We start from the raw sequence: 25961 nt of genomic DNA, 5'->3' as shown, positions 1-25961 counted from the left end.
CCTGTGTCGATGCACGACAGGCTCAGCTCATATTTTCAGAGTTTGAGGTAATAGTTTTAAACTGACAGACTAAACATCTCCCGGCCCAGCTGTTCCACTTCTACAGAGTAAAGAGTTTTATGTGCACTAACACACAGACATTCACACACACACACACACACACACACACACACACACACACACACACACACACACACACACACACACACACACTGACCTAGTAATTGTTTATTTTTGGTTGTTGGGATTCAGGAGAATTTAAAGATGTGTTTCTTGGGACATTTCTTTTTCCAGTTTAACCATCTTAGTTTAATACATTTTTATTGTGCTGAATATCACAGACATAACTATCTATCTGTCTTGTATAGATTCAGCTATAAATAGATATCAAGTATCAATGGATTTTTGCAAACCGATTTTGCCTGTTCCAGTGTCAGCTTTGGCACTTAGGTACTTATACATCAAAGCTTTCAGTTTGGTCATTTAACATACTGGGTCTACAGATTAAATATCTCAGTTGTTCTTTTCTTCCCCACACACCTCTCAGCATTCTCCCTAAGTCTCTTTTCCTCTCCCTCTCTTTATACTTGCCTTTCCTCTCTCCCTCCCCTACATGGCTCACTTGTTATTTTTTCGTACAAGGTCCTGTAATTAAGTTTGACATAAGCACAGGGATTAAATATGTGGTTGAGGAGGGAGAGAAAGGGGCTCTGTTACAATCTCAAGGCCAGCTGTAAAATGGAACCAGATTGCGACACTTGGAGTTGGAAAGTTTGGGAAAGGTGCCGAGACTGGAGCTGTGTTCTACCAACTGAGTGTTTCTCCAGCTTCAGAGCTGCCAAAAGACTACTGAGTCTCTGGCCAAAAAACCCTAATATTAAAAATACTTAGGCAGAAGACTAACGCTCGGTACGGTCCAATGATAATTTTGTTCTCAGCTAAAAGGCTGCAAACTCCTCCAGCTGGACATGAACTATTGTCTGTCAAACCAGATGACTGAGGCCCTTTACTGTACCGTAGCCAAAATATCTGCAGCTAAAATAATAGAAAGCAAAATATAACACCACCTTCATGCACATTTACAATCCATGAGAATAATAAAAAAACATTTACAAAAAGACAGCTAATGTGACTGCACGTTTTTTACCTAGTTATCAAACTGAACAAATAAGATTTAAATGAAAGCAGCTGGAAACGTCTTAATAATTGGTTTTAAGGTTATTTAATTAATACACGAAGACTAAAAAAAATGACATCTCTAGCCTCCTGCTGATGTTGAGAATGGAAAAGTGATTGTAACTCTTACCCATAATGCAGCAGGGAAAAAAAAAACATTTCACATGCTATCACTCAATCACTGACACCAAATATAGAAATATAGGCTAAGATCAGCCCCCAGTGCAACGAGCGTGTCGATAGGATTTTCTTCTGTGCTGAACTCTGAGAGGTCTCACATGGAACTTTGCATTCTTAAATAACTCTGGCAAAATGCTTTAATCTTAATGAGTCTGAACAGCAAATCTCTCATCTGCAGCAAAAAGGATTAGGAATGCAGAAAAAAAAGGCTGCCGTTCCACTTTGATGAATTGTGTTTAGAAAATCCCTGGGCATGAAGTTCCCCCCAATGAACAAAGCATAAGGCGAGAAACGGATGCTTTTAAACAACACAACTTATCGGAGAAAAACAGAACATGAATTTAAGTGAAAATACAAAAGCAGAGCTGATTCAACTCCTCTACAAAAATGATAAAAGTGACTTAACTCTTTTTCCTCAATCCACTTAGCTGCTTTTGGAATCAAACCTGGAGTAGCTTTGCACAAATTACGTGCATTGTGTTTTCAGGTTCCTCATCAGTGGCGTGTTTATTTATTCTGCATGATGCATTCTCCCTTTGTTGAGCATAAATAGATGAATTCATAATTTTTTTGCCTCTTGGTAGAAGCACTTAAAATGGGTTATGTAGTGATGAAGAGGGGAGCTGATGAACAGAGACAGTTAAGTGCTACAAGGTGTTGCATTCATAACCCCAAAAACTCTGTTTTTCCAGTAAACTTTACTGTGATTTTTCTCAGTGCTTAAAGGAGCACAACTTTTCCAACAAGTGTGAAATTGCATTTAGTTAAGTATGCCATTATGCGGAGGTGTTTATTTGTATTTGATTAATACATTATTGATAATATGTTAATGTAATCCAAATCAAAGCAGTTCAGCATTGACTTGATTAATTATTACTCTGTGGTGTAATTTCCCCAAACAGTCTCTGTGAGTGTGAGGGGTTAGAGCAGTAAGCCTCTGGCTAGTTCAGGCTGTTCAAACTACAAAGAGCCTTACTGCACTGGGACCTGCTCTTGGTTCCCCTTTTCCAAACCCCCACCCACCTCCCCAAATGCCTTCAGGCCTTTTAGAAAACTACTCTGGCTGGTTTTTTTCGCTGTATTTATTTTACCTCTCTCTCCAAATCAGCGTTTCCCTTTGTTTCCCGTAATGGACTTTAGACAGAGATGTTGCTGGGGGGGGGGGGGCTGGACATATGATCCATATTAATAAGAAAACACTATCACATAAAAATATCCCTTTGAAATAAACAGGCATATCACCAAGATATTCTGAAAAATATCATTTTATTTTGTCCTCAGTGTATCAGTGTCTTGTGTGTGCAGACTAGCGATTAATATTAGCATGCACTTGACCTATATTGATCCCCCAGTAAGCTGTGTACCCACTCCAGCACGTTGAGACTAAACATCTGGTCACCAGAGTGCTGCTTTGAATGACAGATAACATCTGGGAAGTCTGCTGCTATCACAGGAAACAATGTTCCTATCTCCCCCTCCCTGCCTTTCTATCCCTCCTCACTCACTACCCCCTTGTCCCCCCTTTCCCCATGTCCTGCTCATAAGCACATCCCTATCATTGATTTCCCATTAACCCCTTCCAGACTGTGAGTATCTGCCCACCCAGACACGCAGACACCAATGGATTGATTACTAGCATAATGGCATCACTATGGCTGCCCGTCCTCATCAGTCTGGCTGGTCCAGTCTATGTCCTTGTTTCCAGTTCTCTTTCCTTCTTCCCTCCTCCCTTACTCTCTTCCCCTTTCCGTCTCTTGCTCCCTCCCTCTAGTTTTATTTCTCACTTCTATGTTTCCTTCCTCTCTCCCCTCCTTACCCTCTGTCCCCAGCATCTTCCTCCTCCTCCTCTCAGTTCCCTGTCAGTGTCCACCTGGCATTCAGCCTAAGGTCACACATGTAGAAGCCCCATCTGAAGCCCAGTACTCAATGTTCCTATTTGCTTTCACAATACCATGATAAAGCAACAGTGGGGGTATGTGTGTGCAGATATAGTAGCTGACTATATGAGCTTGCAGGTACGTGCTGATTGGTGTCATTGAGGACAGCAGTTTGCGGTTCATTTTTGAGCTGCAAACTGAGATGAGAGTCTGAGATGAACTGTGGTCGACACATTGAGTTGCATCAAACTTGCAGAGCAACTTAAACTTCAATTACTATGAAAACAGACTTACTTTCGGAAAAAACGCAGAGATGCTATTACAATGGGAGAGAAAATTAAACTTCTTCCTGTGTGTGGGTGGCTATACTGATGTGTGCATATGTTTATATATTTTTTTCCTTTGGTGTTGAGCAGGCTGTCTGTTAAAATATATACTTACATGAAAGGATTCCATCATATCTGTTTCACTATGTATTTCCTCCCTCACTTTGGCAGCTGCTTTGGCGGCAGAGATAAAGTAAATGTGTGTTTGTTGGTTGTGTTTGTGAGCCACAACGGAGGCAAGTTAGAAAAAGCCCTTCATTTAAGCATGGCGTGCCTCCATCAGTCCCTGTCTCTGATGTACAAAGAGCCCAGAGGAAGGAGCTTCACAGCTGTTTGTAAACTATGAGAACAGGAAAGGTCAACAAAGTAATGCAGTGCGTTTTTTGTAATGCATTTTCATCTCTCTCTGTTCCATAGTGAGACAGCAGGGCTGCGCCCTGCCTCAGTAGTACTGGTGCATTTAAATTACTGTTCTTGCCTGGAGAATAATGGTGAAAGCATAACCCCATTGTATTCTTTGATAAACTCTGGAAAATGCATGCTATAAGCTGAGGAAGAGGGGCGGTTTAAGGGCACAATTGCCTTGCAAATCTACCATGGCAAAGTTTTGCTGAGAGGGAGAAAGAGGGAGGAAGAGAGTGGTGTGAAGAGGGGGAAATGTGGAATTGAGGGTTGTGGGAGACAGAAAACGGAGAGGGAGATGGAGGATGCAGCATGAGGGGAGAGTAGGGGGGTCTGTGTTGCAGGGACATGTGTTATCTCTGGGTGCAGAGGTCTTTGTTTGCAGGGCAGAGAGGTATAGATTTCCTCTCCATGTCAGCGCCTTTATTTAGGGCTCAGCAGAGAGGGGTACAATAGCAAACTAATCCACCACTGAATCAGGATTAATATTCAAGCTGAAAATATTAATTCACAGCCGAAAGGAGGAAATGCAGAATGTGTCAAAATGCTCAAACAAATAAAGAACAAAACAGCCCGAGATCCTTGACCAAAAAATTCCATCCCGAGTCTTTCATATGAGTGCATTATTTTTACTGCGTCCTACAGTCTCGTCTCAGCATTCTGTTTGATTTCTGTATTAATCTTCATAATGATTTTCTATAGAAGAGCGAGAGCTGGGGGAAGCTGAAGAGCTGCATGTTGTTTTTGGCTATTCTCCTCACTAAGCTCTGGATTTAAGATCTGGATTTGAATATTTATGATAGAAAATAATAGAGGTTATAAAAATAAGTCCCTGCAGAGCTGGGCTGTAAGTTATAGGGGTAAGCAATGCCTCCCACATCAAAGACGCCTGGAGTTGTTGGCCAGTCGTCTGATGCCTAAGAAAGCCTATAGCTCTTCAGCGCGGCCCAGCAGCGAGAGAGTGCCGGTCTTATGATCCAAAAGTGTCACTCAGTTCTCATGAACCCCTCAAATTTTGGAAAATGTAAAAGTTTTTATCTCAATTTAGTCTCTTCTACACCAAAACAAGAGAAAACAAAACTGCCATCGGGGTTAGATCGTTTGACTTGTTTCAAATATAGTTTCACTTGTTTTCAGATTGAAAGGAGTGACAGTATCTGTAAGTGACAGGTTTATCACTCCTCTAGTTTCAACATCATATCACTTGATCTGAGAAAATGTTTTAAACATGCTGGTTTGCATTTAAAACAAGTGACATTTTGCCTTCCACTTGACAGTTTTTTTTTTTTCCCATTTTCATAGAATTCTTAGATGTGAAGATTCAATACCAGACTTTTGACGATGATATTTTAGAGAACTGTTAAAATAAAATGGTCTATTTTTCTCCCCTTGTCTGAGTGTCTCACTTACAGGGCAGAGCAACCCTTCCCTTCAACATGGAGGCTGTGTTGTGTGAGAAATATAGTATTTGCTAATCACTGATCCTTGTGATATTGTGCTCATAGTCAATTTCTTTGAAATTGGTTAAATATTGTACCTTCCAGTGTCACATTTTTGCCCAAAATTGCCATGAATTAGAGGAAGGAGGAATACCGTTTTAACAATGGATAAGTAGTTTGGCCGAACAAGTGAGAATGCACGTCCACATCACATACACACACTGACACACACAAGCACAGTAATCCCACACTGGGGGGTAGAGGCCTGTTGTATACAAGCCTGAAAAACCATTGTGATGTTCAAAGGGGCTCCACAGAGGCTCCAACCATTGATAAGGTCTAATGTGATGAGGGAGTGTAAACTTCATCTTTTATACATGGCAACATAATGTGAAAGGTCAGCTTATCTTAATCCTCAAATCTGCAGCATCCAGGCCCGTGGCCCCATTTTATGAAGTTAAAGAAATAATCTGAGTCCATTCTGAAGACGGCCCCTTATTATCTTCTCGGCAAGGTCCAATCAAAGGATATCATTAGAGTCTTCTGTGAATGCACTGTAAGGAATGATTATTTCTCTTTTCTAATCGGCCCCAATCATATCATGGAATCAGCTGGGCTGTGTGCTCCTGGTGAGCAGCTTTATTATGTCCAGTGATTTATCATCAAGCACCGCCTTATCCCTCTTAGACACACAAGCAAAGTTTCGACATGGTTCACAGAGGGAAGATGGGGGACTTCACCTTCATCAGCACGGTGAATGAGTTTCCAAACAGTAGAAGTCTCATATGCATTATCATCTCAAGTATATTAACATTGTTTTTAGGCCAGTTATTCAATCAGGCGCCATTTAGAGGACAATCAGATGAGGACGAGTGGTTGTTTGGTGCTGCTGATTTGTCTTACTCTGGAGTTTGGTTTGTAAACTTCTTGTTACTTCCCTTTCCATGGCTGCAAACACATTTCTTAAAGACATAAAAAAAAAAAAGAAATAGCGATGTGTCTTTAAATTTCAAAATTCCAGAGCTACTAAAAACACCATCGTGAAGTTGCTTCTATGTTTTGTGAATTAATTCAGGATCAAATAGGTTATTGTCTTAAGACCAAGTTTGGGCAATTTGTTGCAGAGGATCTATTGTTCTCGACTGAAAGTGTGTCAAATGTAGACAGACGGTGAAATATTCATTCCTTGACTGCAGATCATATTAGAGTGTTATTGTTTGTTTCGTTTTGTATTCCACCCCTAATTTGCCAGTGGTACAGTTTCTCAGGCAGTCTAACAAACACACATCAACTTTACCAAAGGTAGACCCTATCATGTAGCCTTAATTAGAAGGAAATTGTAAACAGACGGATGCCTCTCTCTTACAGATTATCCATACTTTATGACTGAATGTTTGAAGTTATGGGGGATTCTGAATCAGCACTGCTCGAGCGGTGCTCTTATAGGACATTGTTGTCTTCAATTATTTTCAGTTATATTCCCGTCTGCAAGAGGCAGCAGATCATTTATTATTTAAAGATGCAATCGTTGCTGTTTATCTGGGATTTTTAAAAACCGGGTTATCTTTTGCTGAAGATTTTTTTTTTTTTTTTTTGATTAAAGGAACAAAGTGTAATAAAGTGCAGTTTTCAAACACATGCTCGTCTCTGCAGCGTTAGAGCTCATCTGTCATTATTGTGATTTAATATGAACGGTGCCAAGCAGGTGCCGAGAGACGAGATCTAATGAGCATCAGGGATGCTTTAGTATGTACATAAAGGGTCTGGCACTGACGCAGGCTGCTGCAGACACACATACACACAGAAATACACATTTAGCTGCAGACTGAAGATCACACATCTTTATCCATATGTTGAACCTAAAGATGCCTGACAGACAGACTCATAGTTAACTGATTCTTGTAGATGGATTCATGTATTTTTTAAAAGATATTGATAAATGGAATACAATCGGATCAATGCCATCTTTGTTTAAAACATCTTGTCTTGGGAGTAAAAATGAAGAACTAAATGATTTGAAGCACTCTGAAAAATAATGCATGTATATAATTAGTGTCTATATCTGTCTATTAAGGAGCCAGATTCTTGGACTGAGGACCCTCTTTGAGATAAAGTGTAATAATGTAGTTTAATACATCGAAATCATCCTTTACGAAATAACTCAGAGCTCCATCCCCCCTGTGCACGCTAAGAATAAAACGTTTTTCCAGGTTATAACAGCAGTTGTTGTTCCAGTCCTACTTCTACATCGTAACTGTTCTTACACATCGTTTTTTTTTTTCAAACCCCAAAGCCCCACAACTCTTGTTGTGTCCCTCTTCTGGTCACTAGTATCCACTCACCCCACCATCACTCTTATTACTTCCAATACTTAACTTTACACTGATGCCTTTCCCCCCTGAGACCCAGTGTTGGGAGATTAGTCTATCCTCAACTGGAGTAGACAAACTGCAATCAATACCTGATATAAGTAGTCCGCCGGGGTCAGGCGACCTTGCTGTATGGCACCCTCGGCAACTCAAGTAAAGTCCTTATAAATTCTGGGTGACTGACCCCTGACGACCTGGGCAGATAAGGTCAGTGTGGCCACAGTGACCTGGAGCCAAGTGGTCAGTGTCCAGTCAGTCTGGCTGTCCTATAATGAAGTGGTCAGTATTGCCTTTCTGTCACTCAGCAATTACTGTGAGAGATATGGAGCCATAGATAGGTGCTGAATGCACAAGGAGGCAGTGGCCACAGAATTACATTCACGAGGCAAAGGAGCGGTAAAGTGACATGTAAACTACTCTAGTATGGACCGGTAATGACTGGGAGCAAGATGGATCGAAAGGAGTCTGACAACTTCGATGGGACTGCATTCTAGCTGTGTGCAGGCAAAGGGAAACACTACTGTAAGGCCCATGTCTTATAGTTGCTTTTAGAAAGTTGCAAAAATAACTTTCCAAAGCAACAGTCATGTTGTACTCAAACACCGCTTATTATTTCCTGGAAGAAGCCTTCTTTATGTTCTACCTTCTAACTATCTCTAGGTATCTTTCAAATGATTTAAAAACATTTTGTGAATTGATTTCTATATTGTAATATAAATCTAGTAGCCAGAAGAGGAAGCTATACACATACTCAGCACTTCAGTGGCATCGTGTAAGTGTGTGCATATTGTCTTTTTCTTGCCCATGTTTTTGACCTGCACTGCATCTACATGATAACCACCCTTCTTCAAAAAAAAATGTAGTAATCATCAATCATTGATAAAGATCTGATAATGAATTTCAAATATTCCTAGATAATCAACCGTTGATAGCCTTTGTAAAAAGTTGTCCCTCACATTAATCACTTCATAAATCAATACATTTTTATTTACATAGCGCCAAAAAAAACACAACTTTACAATAGGAGCAGGTCTAGACTGTACTTTTTGTTAAATGATGACAGAAATCATAATATTAATCCACCATGAAAAAGCACATGGCACCAGCACCGAGGAAATACTTCCCTCAAACAGGTCGAAAACTCGAGCAGAACCGGACACATGGGTGAACAGCCACCTGCTGCAATTAAATTGGCCTTTAAATAGGAATAGAGGGATATACAGAAAAGGAGAGGTATGATAGAGAGAAACGGACAGTTAGCAACAAAATGACAACAAGACTCATAGAGGCAATGTTAAATGCAAAATATGACTAGTGTTTGCATTAGAAAACGATATTAAAGTCAATAATTATTGTAGCAGTTGGAGTCAAGCACGTCCACAGCAGCAGGTGGGATTATAATCATCCTCTGACAGCCATTGATGGGTGTCCCTAATCTGTTAATGATACAGATGCCACCTGCAGAGTGAGAAGAGTACAGATTAAAAGATGAACACACTGACGTGCAGGCAGAGGTCATCATCAGTCAGAGTTCTGGGTTCTTCATTGTGTTGCTCCCATGGCCTGTTGCTGTCCAGGTCAGCGGAAATCCCCGAAGTCATCCAGCTGCTGCCATCAGAGACTCTCGGCATTCTTCCGTCTTCTAACTATTTAGTTGTCAGTGATTTGGTTAAGTGGAATTGACTTTTATCTGCGGTGTGCTGTGGGGCTGCCACTGGCAATTCACAATCCCCCTTCCTCAGCTCCTGCCTTAGCCCAGTGTCGCATCCAGTACATTGCTATTGGCAGCTGAGCCAGGCCTAATCAATAGCTCAGGTCAGGGATGGCCCGCGGCTCTTGCTGTGGGTGGGCTATTGATCCGACACACACACTCCCACAGGTCGCCCTGACAAACCGGGAAGTCATGGCCTTGGATGGAGAGAGAAAGAGAGGGGAAGAAAGACGACAAATTAATAGCGCTGCTCTCTGTCTGCTGCAACTGCTGACAAAACACTGTTGTAAAAATAATTTACGTATTGATTAGAAAGTAATGAACTGTATACTCTTCATTTAAGATAGCTTAAAAGGACGATTATTCATATTGATAGATTTTGAATACGAGTGATGTGGTTTGGAAAAGCTGAGCTCACATACATTACAGGAACAACAGGAAGTGATAGAATCTTCCAGATGCAAACTCATCATCTTCTTTTTTTCACCAATCCGTCTGTCTTTTTGCTGCATGGATCCTCTGTTGTCACTCTTTCAGACCTGTGGCCAATGAGCAGGAATCTAGTTATTTTTGTTGCAGTTTTAAACGTTGCTCCCCCAGCTCCTTATCAGCACCGCAATAAGAACTCTGGGGAACAATTAAACATGGGCTTTAACTCAAGTCTAACCACAGAGGTAAAAATAATCGCGCACGGTTTCCAAATGGAAGTGGCTTCAAAAGAGCTGTTCAGTTATCTCAAACTGTCTGCCTCTCCTGCCTGTATTCCCTAACTAAAACTCAGTCGCAGTGGAACTATTGGAACATATGACAGGTATATTTAACCGGCTTCATACACTAGGCCCATGTGGAATTCAAAGTCTTTTTTTACATGTTTTTTTTCATCCCTGGAATTGACAGTTGAATAAATATGTATTGTCGACGAGACTTTGTTGTCATATAGAGGAGATCCTGTGCAGAACAGCAATCTTATATGCAATTACAGGAGTATGCCTTGTTCTGGTTTATAGCGAAATTGGGTTTCTGCGGAAATCATTTTTAATTTCTTATTTTGAAAAGACTTCAGTTGTAAAAGAGTAGACATTACTCTCAACACTTCATTATAGCCATTCAATGTAATCTTAAGTTCATTTCCTTGCAGTAGTAGTATCCAAAATAATAAGAGATACATTTTGAAATCTTGATAGCATCCTAATGCTCTGGTTTGCATCTCCTGGAGACATTTATCATGTGCTTATATTTCAGGGATGAGGTACACAACTGCCTTAAAACCCTTTCTTTGCTGTCATGATTTCCAACTGTGTTCAAAACATGTTTCTGACACTCTCTCTTTGTTGTTTTGTCTTTTCTTCCAGGTGATGGCTTCATCCTGATTTGTTCTTCTTGTGACCTGGGAGTCCCTAAATCCCGAACAATATAGCTTTGGAACACCCTGGAAATACCTGGAATTCTAGGAGTATATCACCAAAACTACTTAAGGTGCCCAGGCACTACATCAATAGCTTTAAATTCTCCTTTATTATTATTATTATTATTTTTTTTTTGAGTACGCAAAGAAAAGCGACGAAAGTCTGCACGTTAGCAATAGCCGCTGGCCATCCACCATCGCTTCGACGAACCTGCTGTGACCAAGAGGGCGTGACCTTTCTGCCTGCTGGCTTCAAACACACACTTGAAAAGAAAACGCAGTCAGAGAGGCTTCCGCGTGGTGGCAACTCAGACCAAAAACCCCATCAGGTAAGGCTGTGAAGTCCCCCATGCTCCTGCTGTCCAAGCCCTAAGCCCTTTAACTTCCTCCGGGCTTTGAAGCTAACTTGTCCCCCAGTCTGTGTCCCCTCACACAGTTAGCTCACCTTCAGAGTTTGTGTAAAGTAAAGGTGGCTGATAAATGCCCCGCTTTCATGCTCTGCTCCCCTGTATGTTCCCCTCGGATTAGAGGCTCTGAATACGTTCTGGTTGTTTGGTTGATAGACACTCGCCTTGGCTTCTTCACTGTCCTTTTGCAGATTTGGCCTGTGACCAGTCAGAGCTGGAGTGAATGTGCTAGAATGAGTTCCTATGAGCTACTGTCTATGTTACAATGTGTGGACATTTGCTGTACATACAAGTGAACCTGCAGATCAACATATTTAAACAAAAGTTGAAAAAAGACACACTTACGATTTAAAAAGCATTTTGAGGAAAAAAAACACATTTAGCATATACTGTACACTGCACTATTTCATTTCCATAATAATCATAGATGCTGTCAGTAATGGGACCTGTGAATGTTTCCACATGTGGGTCTTTTAATATACAAACTAAAGTGATTTTTCTTGCTGATAAATCGCACCCCTGGTGTGTGTTTCTGTGTGTGTGTGTGTGTGTGTGTGTGTGTGTGTGTGGTTACAGATAGCTGTATGTTCGGTTTTGTGTGTGTGTGTGTGTGTGTGTGTGTGTGTGCGTGTTAGAAAAGATACAATGTGTTTGAATATTCATCATAAATGTGCCAGTTTTGCACATTTCTGATGCCTACATGCGTCTTGGCTTCATAGTGCACACTTGTAAAATAGATATTTCCATTCAGAGTGACTTTGAAATTGATTTTGCTCAGTGTCACTCTTCTACTTACATTAGGGTCTAGCTTTCCAGTTGTTTGATGGCATATTTTTAGTCAGTGATTAAGACTTGATCCCAGGTTATCTAGCCTGTATTAGATTATTTTTGCTTGAAAAGAGAATCTGTATGATTTTATTTTTTTCCTCAGTGGATGACTTGGTATCAAACATCTGATGTGAGAATACTGAGATTAAGTCCTGCACCTGTTTGACACAACATTTCCCCTCATAATTCAAAAGGTAAAGGTGCTAAATTTACATTATCTTCATATTGAGAGCAGTCCTTACCAAAAATGAAAGACTTTCAACAATGAAATGAATTAACATTAATAGAAAATGACAGTGAACACAGCAGGACGTACAAAATGAGTTATACTGATGAGTAATGTCGTTAAGGATCCAAACAGCTTTGTTTGAAAAGTTCAAAGTCATTTTTACAAAATTTGGGTCACTGAAATTTAGCACCAAGCAGCAAGCCATTGTTTTGAAAATGAGAATGAAAGAAGAGAAAATAAATAAGTAAACAGCTACTTTTTTTCTTTAAAGATTATTTTTAGTATAGGGGAAAAAATAAAACACATGAAAGAGCAACAAAACAATATTTGTCATTGTGGAGCTAATTAAGGACGTGATCTGAAATGTATTTTCTGTTAAGTCTGATGTAGGACCCACAGGGTCAGCTGCCTCACAATAAGACAACAATAATACAGCAGGAGACTCCAGTCTGAGGGAAAGCAGCTCCCCTCCCTGGCCTGTGCACTGAAGGAGCTGCATTCTTGCCCAGGGCTCCAGGGCTCTGACACTAGACCTTATTTTTCATGTGGGCTGCACACTGTTCTGCTGCAGTCGGGGTTGCTCCCTTTGTGCCAGCCCTCCCCCTTTTAGAGCAAAAAGACATGCATGATTTCATACATGAAAGATATATGTAATTGGACAGCAGGGCCCATGCAATACATTTACAATTCTAAACAGAATACGTTCAAAACCAGTTTCTTCTGTCTCGCCCCCTTTTCCTTTTTCTTCCTGGGGAAATACATTTGCACCTATTCAAAAACATTAGATCAAAAAATACACAAAACACAGGTTATCATTCCTGTTTGATGCTTTATATCTCATGTGAATGTTCAAAACAGGAAGCATTGCCAATACATCTCAGAATTCCACATTATACGTGTCACTCAGGCATTTATGTTTTAGCCTACATTGTATTGTGTATTGAAACATAAGAAAGGTAAATCCTAAGCTGCTTCCATGATAAGTGCCTCACTGGTTTGGTTAAGGGTCCATTATAAAAGTCATCTCTACTGCACACAGCTGTTTATTGTACAATTAAATTATTCTCATTGTAGCTAAATCACATATAAAAATGGCTGACTACGACACAAAATAATATTGATTCATATCTTAAAAAAATACAAGACAGATAATGCAAGAGATCCTTGATAATACAAAACCAAATCTGAAATGACACATTGTACTATGTGGGCCATATGTTTGGTTTGCTTTAGCAGATGACAAAACAGTCTTCAGACACTACAAAAACAAGAAAATATAAAATTACATTCAAAGTAAACATATCCCAGTAGAAAAACAAACCATGTTCCCTTTCTCTCAGGCAAACAACACACATTTGTCTAACCCCTTCACAATGTGCAGAAACCTGCTGTGTGTTTTTGGTAGGATTTGAGGAAGCCTCAATTTATCATCATCACATTTGGTTGTCAAAAAACAGGAACACTTATTAAAAAAGGTTGTGGCATAAAGGGCCTTGAAAGTCTGTTTTAAATCATTGCAAATTTTCATTTTTGATGAATGTTCAAGAGACCAATTTGATGATTCCAGATTATTTTGTCAAGCGACCACAAAGTGACTTAATGTTCCCTGTGATGTGATGCACACATTTTAACCTCGAAGCTATGAAAGAGAACATCAAATCTCTGTCTGTCATTTGACCACAGGGACGGTGTGACCTTTTGGAATTCAAAGTCAGTTTTTCATGTTGATATCCTTTTTACCCTTAATAGCAGTAAAACAACTTGTTTAACTAGATTTGATTGAGCTGTCTCGGTACAAGGCTGTAGTGACAATTATATTATTCTTAACTACTTATGTGGCAGAAATAGAAGTGGTAGTACACAGCTTCTAATTATTCTGACGTGGTGCCAATCATACCTGTGTGTACGTGACAGTACAGACACCTCCTGAGTCTCACACACAATAGACAGACAGCCAGGCTGCAGGCTGAGCTAAACAGAACGTACAGTATGCGCTTGGATGAGGTTAAGGGTTGTATTTCTGCCACAGGAATGAGGACATCCAGCTTTTACGCATGCTTAAATCATAACATAACAATGGTGTTGGCAGGAAAGCAGGCCATGTGAACCGGGCGGACAGGTAGCAAGGATACAAGTGTCACTCTTGAATGTCTTCTCTGCGCCTGATGCCAGTGTGATAGCGCTCGATCCAAGTGGAAAACCTCTAGTTGTGATTTAGAAGTGTTGTGTGTTTGTACAGGAAGCATAAATACATGCAGTAATGTGTCACAGGTGAAGGTGCAGAGCTCCTGGTTTAAGGTTCCTAGCCCACCCCTCCTGTGGTGCGTCTGTCATGCAGAAGTAAACACCTTCACTAATAACTCCCTTAACAAGCTAACACCTTAAAAAAAAGGGAACGGCTCCACTAATCACTTGGTTTTATTGCCTCTTGAGGCTACAAAGAGAAGGGGTCAGCTTCATGGAGGTATTTCAGGCACAGGGGCCAAGCCACTTGATAGACAGGCAACACTCCATGACCCCTAACCTTCCAACTCACCACCCATAGCAAACATGGGAGGGATCACCTGCCATAGAAAACGGTCTGAGGAGATCTGAAAGGTAGAACATCTATTCTTCTACTTTTGCTTTGACCCCCTTAGATTACTTACGTTTGGTCCAGGGCAGCTCATTCACAGCTTTGGAGGTTTGATCACACAACACCTCAAAAAAGAGCTTGTTGGCTCTCTGCATCAGCAGGGCGTTGTCTGGAGCAGCAGGATATCAGTTGTTGATTTACACGAATGTAAAATTTAGTATGATCCCACCATGTCTTGCAGTGGCTTCTCTCACTTGTTCAAGCAGCAGCTCAACTGTGAGTGTCGAATGAGTGTGTGCTGCAACTGGCTCCATGTCTGTCAAACAATAATGTGCTGGATATGTAAAGAAATATCAAATGTGGTCGTTTAATTGAGTGTAGATGGGCTACTTGTGTCTATTGTTGTCATTTGCATCATTGTTGTCTTCATACATTGTATTGATTTGAATAGTAAAACTCATTGTGCATGATTTGTTCTTCAATATTCTGCATAAGTGTGTGATTTGATGCATTTATAGCCTTATAAATGCAGTTGCTTTGCAATGCTATTCAAAACTCTGTTAACAGAATTGATCAAATCCTGTCTTTATATTTACTTTGAATTTTCTGGATTTAACCATATTATATGCAGTTTTTTCTTTATGGTTTTGTCTTGGAATTACAGCTGTGTTGTTTGACCCCGGCTGTATACTGTAGATCGTATGATGTTGGGGTTGTGAGAGACGCAGGATTTGGATGTGACCCCCTGGCTATAATCCTAGATGTGTGTTTGCCTCCTCTGTCGCCTCCACCTGTCATCTTTCATCTCGTCGTGTTGTTTGCGGGCTCTTCTCTGCATCATGAAAAAAAAAAAGATTTCTTTTTTTTTAGTTTGTTATATTTGAGTGAAAATGCAGCGAGTACACAGTGGCATTAGGGCGTTGTGGGAAGCTGTGATTCTTCCCTATTCTCTTTGGGTCAGTTTACCACCAGCTAGTGTTGCTGTTGCCTACAGTGGTCATATGGCTCTGATTTGGGTTCCCTCTGTTTCAGTGAGCCTTTCCAAAGTGTGTAAAACCCCACGGGTCCCGCCTGTCTCTCGCCCACAGTCTGTGACAGCAGCTCTGAGGATTTCTCCATCATTCACTGTATCACCGACCTGTAACGGGCATTTTCAGGAGGCTTGCTCTCTGCTTCAGTTTGGTATACAATCTGCTAAAATAATTTAGATTTAGCTCATTTAGAAGATTATTGGGCATAAAATAACTGATAAACCTAAAACTGTGGTTAAATTACCACCTTGAAAGCATTGATTTTATGGGTTTTTATTTTCTGTCTTGTGCATTTGTAGAAGGTTTTGGCTATCCTTGTTTAAGATATATATATATATATATATATATATATATATATATATATATACATATAGGTATATACATATAATTTAGTGAACTTACTAAAATTGATTAAAAAAAACATGCACTATTAAGGCAAAAAATATATTTTTTATTCCCTCAAAAAAAAAAAAAAAAAAAATACTATCATATTTTAGGATTTTTGATACAATTAAAATGTCCATAACTTATATCAAAAATAAATACATATTTGAAATAATTGCTTACAATACAGGTGATGAGGCAAGACTGAGGTTTGGCAGGCTCACATACAGATTAGTCTGTTCGTGTGAGATTGTGTGTGTGTGTGTGTGTGTGTGTGTGTTTGTTTAAATATCTGTTTCAGGGAAACATTTCAACATTATTAATAATTATAATATTATTATTATTGTATTTTTTATTACCAAAAACGTAATTTCCTTTTCCAAAATATAAATCATCTATAACACAAACACTCATTCATGCAGGAACACACGAGCACACAAACAAACGCGCGTGCACACATATGAAGGGGGAGTAAGACAGAAAGACAGATATGGAGGTTGATTTCTTTTCTTTTTTTTTGGGGGGGGGGGGGTGCTCGTAGTGTCTGTCTGGTTTGGGTTCATTTCTTCGTCTTCATCGCAATGGTCATGAAATATTCTGAACAATACAAACAAATATTCTAAAAAGCAAAACAACAACAGATATTTGAAATTTTACGACATGTAGGCTATTGTCAGAGTTGTCATTTGGATTGATTGCGTGTTAACACGATTATTTTTTTTAAACTGCTAACGTCAAAACAGTTTTTGAATAATGCATGGGGTCATTAATAAGGTAGTAGTGGCAGGACGAGTGAATGGACAGAGAGAGAAATGGATATGCTTCTTATTTCTCATGGAAATGAGGCAGACTGACCAGACGGCCACGCGTCTTTTTTTTCTATTACCAAATCTGAAATCACACCAGCTGCAACCGAAAAAAACTGCTTCTGCTTTTTCACCTCAAACTGCACCCATAAATCTCATATCAGATTTGCTCCTGTGATGCGCAGGTTTGCACGTGATTTAAAATGAACATGTTGACAACTGTGTCACATTTTCATCAGAAATATTTAAATCTCAGATGGAATGCTGAAGATGTAATAAAAATGTCACATGATACATCGAATTTTGTCCAGGAACACTTTTAATTTCAATACTTTATTTGTCAGCTCTTACTCTGATCAAAAAGACACACCTCAAAAAATGGAAAATAATTAAAAAATATTGAAACCCACGTCATAGAGTCAATAATTAGATATGGCCAAAAACAGTGCCATAATAAGACATAGACATGTGGAGAAAGCATTAAACAAACAAACAAATAAAAAACATTGACACATGTTTGTAAAAGCATTTTGAAAACATTTAAACCAAATAATTACCAGGTTTAACAATAGAACATGTAAAACACTGAGAGCAGATTATGCAGTGAAATATTATAGAAATGATCTGCAATAAACATGCAACAATACAAACAAGACAACAAAACCTTAAAACATCAGAAATTACAATTACAAACATTGCATTTCGGGTTGATCCAGAGGTTTACACATAGAGACACTCAACAATTCTACTCTGAGATGTTCCACTTCAAGAACATGCTCTGTTGGCCAAACATGACACACGGATCAAAAACAGAAACTATACGAGTCTACGTGAGGGTTCAATAGTGGTACATTTGCAAATACTGCTTAAGAAAGTTATTTATAATAATTTTAATACATAGGTTTCAAGAAAGATGTGCTGTCTGTCAAACAGACACATGTTCTTTAAGCATCATGGTGGAATTGATGGTTGTAAAACATCCTGCATTTACAGTCTCTGACAATCTATGAAGAATCTTAAGGTTTAATTTTAATTGAACTTTAAACACGTTTTAGTTTAAATTTAGTATTCTTAAAGTTCGGCAGTTTTAACAGTCCCATTGTTGGTGGTTGCAAGATGTTTGGCTTATTGTTCCAAGTTCAAGTCAGATTTTTGTTAAGACATTTTCTGTTTGTCACTGAGAAGTCATGAGTGGAATTTTTAAAGGCAGTTTTGGAAAATGTATTCACTGATATAAACGGATAGGAGGAGATTGGTGAAATGTTAACCTGAAATATAAGTGATATCTACCGTGGACAGTGTACATCTCTATTGACCACGCAATAACCCGAACATGTTAATTTATCTTATTTACATAGGGTGCAGTCTGATATGTATAGTTGTTGTTTTTTTTTACCAAAAGGCGAATATGCGCTTTAGCAGGGAGCAGCTGGTCCGCAGGCGCTTGGCTCCTGTAACAGAGTTGATGCGCTGCTTGATCCCAGTGGTCAGGCTGAACATAAGAGGGCGCTCCCATTGCACCTGGCTGCGCTGCCCTCTCCACCCTGCACACACGGAGAGCCGGACAGCAGCTCGCATCTGAGCTCTGATGCAGGCGGAGCAGCGCACACTTTTATCTGTCATTTAGGTGAGCATCATAGAAAGACAACGCTCGACTAATGACTATGTAAATAATCCTTTAAAACTCGATTAAACATTTCCGCAAAAAGTAATACAATTATTATAAAAATCAAACGTGTAGGCTATACAGTAATGTCAGCAAGTTTTCTCACACTGGATCATTCATATTTCACATTTAAAAAATGTAAGTCATTCAAAGGGATTCGCCTTTCATAAAAACTTTGGCTGTTAACCCCCGAGCCACTGAATTCATACATTTAGCATATTGCACACTATCTTTTTCTATAGTTATCAACATACTTCCAAAGGGCAAAATACCAGTCAAGTACATTTGAAAATTATTATTTAAAAAATCTGCCCGTTTATTTTTGACTGTTTGTGTGTTTGTGTCTACCGTGAGCTTTTAGTCCACTTCATTTAGAATTTAAAATATTTTTTAAGCATAATCTCACACATGCCTGTCTTCTCTAAAAATTAAATGCCTGATACCTTTTTTTTATGTTTATATGGACATCTGACTAACTCTAACCTTGTTAATATTTCTTCCTATCAGCATCTTAAATCCTAAAATCCTTCTGTATGTAAAGGTTATTATCGCTTTATAAAGTTCTAGGACTTTTTTTGGCCAGAGCGTTCATCTTTAAGTACTTTCCCCCTTGCTCATTTCCTCTGTTTCCCTTTGTGCTTTGTCTGGTGGTGCGCGTGCGTGCGTAAAGGTGCCTGCGCGTGTACGCATGCACGCACAAAAGCTATCACACAAATAAAGTAACACAATTTAATTCAATTTGATATACATTCATTCAAATGATGATATGTAGAAGTTGATCAGTGTGGCTGTGCGGAGTCCCACACACTAAAGGTTCAGGCGCGTTCTAAACGATTGAGGGTCTGCACACTGGGTTTTGTTCCTTGCTGTTGTGGTGATGGTCAAGTGCTTTCATGTGGCCCACATCTACGGAGCATTTAGCATTTTAAGCTCCTCTGCCTTTCTTTGTCATATCCAAGGGCTGTCATAGCCACAGGTTGTGTTGAATTTGCAATGCCACTCATAGATGTATGCCTATTGAGGCTGGCACGTGGACAGTTATCCTTCCCACAGAGAGGCGCAATTGAACGCTGCTAACACAAAAGCTTCAGACCCTGTCAGTTCCCCCCCTTTTTCCCTTTCACTGGTGCACGGGCCCTAAAAGCATCGGGCCTCCGTGTGGCAGCTCCTCTTTTGATTTAGCCCACACTGTATGCTCACTGATGGAGTCATGTCAATCAGGCCTTTGCATACATTTGTAACTTCGGGTTGCATTGTTAGGCTTTAGGCAACTGACTGGCTAAAAGCTGCCTTATACAAGCCTCAAATCACACCCGACTCTTTTATTATCTCGTAGCCCCTTTAACTCCTCTCGCACGCTATTTTCAACCCTATTCATTTTACCCTCTCTTCTTCCCGGGAGGGCACACGCGCACGAATCCTCGAGATTCTTGCAGTGTTGCCTCTCACACCGTAAGAGAAGTGAGCTGTTCGACGGGGCGATACAGCTGACTTGTTTTTCTGAGGCATGCTGTATTGGAGATGCAGCATTGCTTAAGAGAAAAAAAACAGATATCAGTGGCAGCATCGGCTTCTGTGCGGCAAGTGCTGAGGAAATGCCGTGTTTCAGTGCCATGTATTTCAGCAGAGGAGAGAGAGAGAGAGAGGGAAGGAGAACTAGAGAGAGGACGATGGAGAGGGGGAGTTGGGGCTGGGTCATATAGGCTACGATATAAGTTTGATTTTCATAGGCTCCTTGAAAAGATATTTGCGATTGGATCTGTAAAAACGACTTCCGATGGAGCTACCATAACCTCTCTAACCTTAAAGTCGAAGGCCTTTGGAACATCTTAAATATAGCCTTTATATTTTATCCGCCATGATCACAATTAAAACAACACGAAAGGAGATTTAACGTCTCAGTTGTCTGCCATCTTAGAAAAATAGAAACAGGCATTGGATTTTTCTTGGCCATGCTTTTCTATCCAACACGTCTGAAAAAATAAATATCTGAGGCCGATTCATTATCCCAGTTATAGCTCATCTCTTGCAGAAATGTATAATGGATACTTTAAGTTCCATAGAATGCTTGAATAGCCTACTATTGGAATTCCACTATATACAATTCAGCTATCGCCTTTGTATCGGAATTCACTAGCAGCAGACGATCAACCCCGGATTGTTTCAGTAAACACAGCACATGTGATCAGTGAAGCTGTAGACTTGGATCCAGTGGAGCAGGACTCTATCTGGAGCTGTTTGCACAGAAAGTGTCCACACTGGAAATGAGGGATTGTCCGTTTCCTCCGAGAATCAACAATAATATTATCATAACAAAGAGCACAGACTCCAAGGCTGATTCTCTCTCTTTTTTTTTTTTTTGCCTGTACAGTTTTCATTCAGAGGAATCGAGAGGACATCAGTAACAGAAGCGAACTGAGAAGATAATTAAGAAAAACAAACCAACTCGAGAACCTCAACATTTTTATGTTCGTATTGATTTGTAAGACATTTAGAAATTCCTAATAACGAAACATATCACAACCAGATGAGACACTGACCATCTGGGCTTGCTCTCCTAACATCAGAAAATCTATCATATGAAGCAAATCGAAACCATGCAGGCCGGAGCAAACACCTCTGTTAAACTCTTCCACCCTCTCCAACATTTATGCTCTTATAATTATTTCAGAAAACATACATGTATTGACAACGTGTTCCTTTCGTAATAGATGTCACGATAACCTGTTTCCTCCATCATGCCTAGCTGTGTTCCAGCTACAAGTCTTCCACAGTGTGCTGCTGGGTTACAAATATAAACCCATTTTTATTTCTAAAATGTTCAACACATAATGTGAAATTTAAATAAAATGTCAAACCCGTAAAGGAAAACATCCGGCTCAAATAAGTATGTATTTAAAGAGATCAACATGCTTTGAATAGTACTGTTACTCTCTTAGGGGTCTACACATTTACATAATTTTTTTGATCGAAGATTTACCTGTAAACGCCTTCATAGCATTGAAAACAATACGTGTGGGCTATTTATTATTATAAGAATGTTACACAAAAGCATTTTTACGATTTCTAACTTAAGCTGATATTTGGAGCTGAATAAAAACGACACGTCTCTCAAATTCTCTCCGTCAGACTCAAATATAGGAAATATTATATAGAAATGAAATTCATTTAATTCAAACTGACTGATGAGTCTAAATGTTTCCTGCTTTATTTAGATGATCCATGCATACACACGTAGCCTGCTATGTGTGAGTTGTGCAGTTGCTCTAAGTTTTTTTTTTTTACAGTTATCTCCAGTTATCTCTTTTCATTAAGCCTATTACAGTTTAATTGATTTAAATGCAATCTAAACCTACAGTTTAAGGGAATTTGTACACGCTAAATACGATTTGAAAGATGATTCACGTAACATGTATTAAAGTTAAAATGTTGAACTACGCATGAGAGCTACTTAAAAGTTATAGAAAGTGTATCCTAAACTGTCAGTGCTTTAAAAACTTGTTGTTCAATGATATCAAGGTGCTATACTGTACATACGATAAGCTCTGGTCATCATAGATTACATGGAAACCGTGGCAGCCCTTATGTTGCCTTTACTCTTCAGATTTACATAGAGCCTACATGTAGAAATCGCTTTTCAGCTGCTGTGTTCCCTGGCATTTTTCCGTTTCTTTTGATTACAAACAAGTATGGTGTTTGCGTAATTACAGGTTTACTATTCAGACACTTCGCTTTAAGTCCCCCCACAGCCGCCGAAAACTCAGTTATGTATTTCAATAAGTTCTTCTATCATACGATTGTAAACTGTAGAAACAGCTCCGTGAGCAGCTTTGACGCGATCAAAAATGAGAAACTTTGGTGGAAAGAAACAGAGTTAAAAAAAACGTGGTCGCATACGTGTTTATGGTTGACAAATTATGCGTATGTCGTTGATTTAAAAATGTAAAAATCGGGACAACAAACGTTTATAAAAGTGTAAAAGAGCGGAGAAAAAGCAGTGCCTGTAGCGCCGGGCTGAGCCGACTGCGGCTGCCTGCTCCACTATTAACTTTCACTGTCTTCCGTCTAATCAAACTCTTACTTTCCGCTGTTCTTAATTCCATATTTTCAATTCCTGAACATTACTTTCCTCTTTTTTCTTACTTGTATCTATCCATCCATCCCTCCCTCCCTCCTCTTTCTCCCTCCCTCCCTCCCTCTCTCTCCCGAGCTCTCTCCTTTGCTGAATCTTATTGATCCAGAAGGCGGCTAATTAGCCCTTCCCTTCGTGCCTGTGTAATGAAGCACATGCGCACTGAATTAATCACAGCCATTTTTTGCAGGAAACTAATTAGCAGGAATAAAGATCCAAAGAGTTTTTTCTTTTCAATCATCAGATCTCACTTTCACCTCTTCCTCGCTCCCTCCAACACAAGACTCATCGCCTGCTTTGCATCCAAATTATTTTTATATTGCCTTTAACAACTAATAGTACCTACTTCGGTTTTTTACACTCCGCAACAACAATGATCTTTCTTTTGCCACCCTAAGCGCAAACTGACCAAAAGGGGACTGCCTTGATGGGATCTTTAGCTAAATCATCTCAATACTGGATTAAAAAGCGAGGATCACAAAGCGGCAGCGAGAAATTGTAAGTTTCAACTTTGCGTTTGTCTCTTTTCCTCTGTTTCCACGATCCTATTCTTTCCGCTGTGCACTTATCTGGATCTCTTTTCCCTATCTGTTCGTACTTTACGTGTAGCGGAGCTGGCTATTCTCACGTTGTGAGAAAAGACTAGCGATCAGAAGTTCATTTCATGCAAGTAGTTTGGCTTTATTCTTGGTTTTATTTGTATCGTTTACCTGTGTTTACATCAGCGTTCGTCCTCTCCTCCTCATGAATGGTAGATAAGAAATGGGCAAGACAGCGATCCTCTCCAAGCAGTTTGCCGTAGAAAAACACGGTTTTCAAACAAATATGTGCATTTCGGTGGGTTTGGGGAAAGGTATAGAGGGCTTATGGGTGTCAAGAAACGTGTTTTAAGACACAGATGCAATAAGAAATGGTGCTGTGTGGAGCGGACGGAGAGTAGCGGCAGCTCCATGCGAGCGTAGCCCAGAAAAAGAGCTCCAAGTCCAGCCTGTGGGTCCGTGTGCGTCCGGGGCGAAGGGGAACATCTCTTTCCTCCTATTTTTTGACAGATTTGACCCTCGCCACATCCAGGGTTTCAGTACCGTCGTATGCTTATAAAATCCTCTTCTGGATAAACACATTTTTTGTGTGTTTCTCCGGCACGTCTGTCTGTGAAATGTTCAATCCCTCCGCCCTGCCTTAGTTTCTCTATCGCTACACTTTTCCTCTTTCCCCCACTTTGTCCGCCTTTTGCTTTTTTATTTTATCGTGGCTCTTTGCCTCTTTGAAGCGATGTTTTTGAGTCGATTCTCGGCTCATTCCCTGACGAAGTCACATGCAAATCGATCGACATGTCTGTGTGTGTGTATGTGTGCGTGCGTGCGCGAGGGGGTTCGTGTCGGCGAGCGTGTGTGTGTTAGGTGAGTGTGGTGGTGTGTTGAGGAGGAAAAAGATGCCCCGGGTCTCCTGCATGACATGAGCGGATCAGCAGGACCTTGTAGACGGACAGCCTGCGAGTCTAAGCTGCATTCCGCACAGACATGTGGTTCAGGGGAGACATATGCAGGGCTGGAGATCTGCTGCCTCCAACTACTTGGCTTCCGTATCTGACTTTTTCTCCCCGAGTAACGATGACCAGAATGAAAACAAAACATTGCCCTATTAGTCTGACCTTAAGCAAACATAATTATTCCAAAGTTTACTGCCGGAAACTTTAAGTATGGTCCAGGCTAAACCTATAGGTCACTGAATGCATTCAGCAACCGCTTAGACGGTTAACATTTGGAGGATTTTGTGAAGTTAAACTGCAAGATATCTTCCACAAACCCCAAATAGAGGCTGTACTCTCGAAGGAAAACACATGCGAGGTTTGCAAAGAGACAGCCTTTCTAATCTGGATGGGCCTTTTGCAAAAAAAAAAGATTTTTTTTTTTTTCTTATACTGCCTTTAACTGCATTGTCTTGCCAATAACAAAGATCTCACCGCCAAAAAAAAGAGCTGTTTAAAAAAAATCCGTAAAATATTCACAAAATACTGTCGCACGATATGGTGCAATAAACAGAAAAATCTTCGGGAATTGTGCGTCAGGCTTGTTTTTTTTTTTTTTTTACGCGACATAGAGACGGAAAAGAGAAAGCTTTTGCGAGCAAGCAGAGGCAAGATAGAATATGTGTACCGTTGGGGGGGGGGCAGAAAGGGGTGAGGAGCTGTGTGTGTGTAGGCTATGTGTGGGTGGAGGGGTAGGTCAGACAGCAAGAAACAGGGGGAACAGGGGTCATGGAGTGAGTGCAGAGATAAAAACGAAAAGAGAGGCGAGGAAACCCCCGTGCAAACAGCCGAGGGATGATGGGGAGAGAGTGGGGTTCTGCCTGCCTGGATGGCTGGCTGGCTGGCTGGCTGGCTGGGAGAGAGAACAGGGTTGTGGGAGTTGTTGTTTGGTATGTTTTGGGAGCCACACAAAGCACTTGTGCTTGTCAGCATCTAGGATTAAGACTTTGGCTTTAGTTTGGGATGGAGAGAAACATAAATAGTCTGGTAACAGGTTCAATAAGACAAAACGTTAAGGCTGTCAGGCGAGGAGGAGGGGGGATAGGGGGCTGAGGGGTAGGATGGGTGGTAGGGGGGGGGTTGGGTGGAGGGGTCAGATAGCCATGGGCCACAGAGGAGGAATCAGGGGAGGAGGTCAGATAAACAGATCCCTAACTTTCAGACTGGAGAAGAGCAGTCAGAAAGAGCTTAGCAGTCAGAGAGAGATTTAGCCATATTTAGTCTCTTCCTCTTTTTTATATTCTTATGGAGTTATTTTTTATTTGTGTCTCTAAAAGTGTGTGTTTTTAGACTCCATCGATTTAAAACTCAAAGGTGTTGCAGTGTGCAGGGCAGGTAGGCTGCTGTGCCAAAACTGGAGTGATCTCCCTTCCTCCCCTGTCTGACAGTAACACTCCTCTCCTCTTCCTCCTCCTCCTCCTCCTCCTCCCTCTCTCGGCTTCTGTTACAAAACAAAGACAGCAGAAATGTTTACTGTCATCTCACCTGTC

General features: G+C 40.3%; 1 protein-coding gene and 2 long non-coding RNA genes across 3 annotated transcripts in view; 2 read left to right on the top strand and 1 right to left on the bottom strand.

The window, feature by feature from the left end:
• Window positions 1–11523, top strand: part of LOC132974443 (uncharacterized) — an 84810-nt gene extending 73287 nt beyond the window's left edge. Inside the window, exon 4 of the long non-coding RNA XR_009673119.1 lies at window positions 10833–11523. This is a non-coding gene — a long non-coding RNA (uncharacterized LOC132974443). The remainder of the gene's footprint in view (window positions 1–10832) is intronic.
• Window positions 8445–24445, bottom strand: LOC132974446 (uncharacterized). Its single transcript, XR_009673120.1, has 3 exons — window positions 23654–24445; window positions 9903–10019; window positions 8445–9677 (listed from the first exon to the last, which is right to left on the bottom strand). It is a non-coding gene; the product is annotated as an uncharacterized LOC132974446 (long non-coding RNA).
• Window positions 22804–25961, top strand: part of zfhx3b (zinc finger homeobox 3b) — a 133723-nt gene continuing 130565 nt past the window's right edge. The window contains exon 1 of the mRNA XM_061038437.1: window positions 22804–23441. The gene's annotated coding sequence lies outside the window, so the exon portion shown is untranslated. The remainder of the gene's footprint in view (window positions 23442–25961) is intronic.

Source organism: Labrus mixtus, chromosome 1 (genome assembly GCF_963584025.1).
Source record: "Labrus mixtus chromosome 1, fLabMix1.1, whole genome shotgun sequence".
Lineage (NCBI taxonomy): Eukaryota > Metazoa > Chordata > Actinopteri > Labriformes > Labridae > Labrus > Labrus mixtus.
The sequence above is the reverse complement of the archived record's forward strand: the minus strand, read 5'-3'. Positions and strand labels throughout refer to the sequence as shown.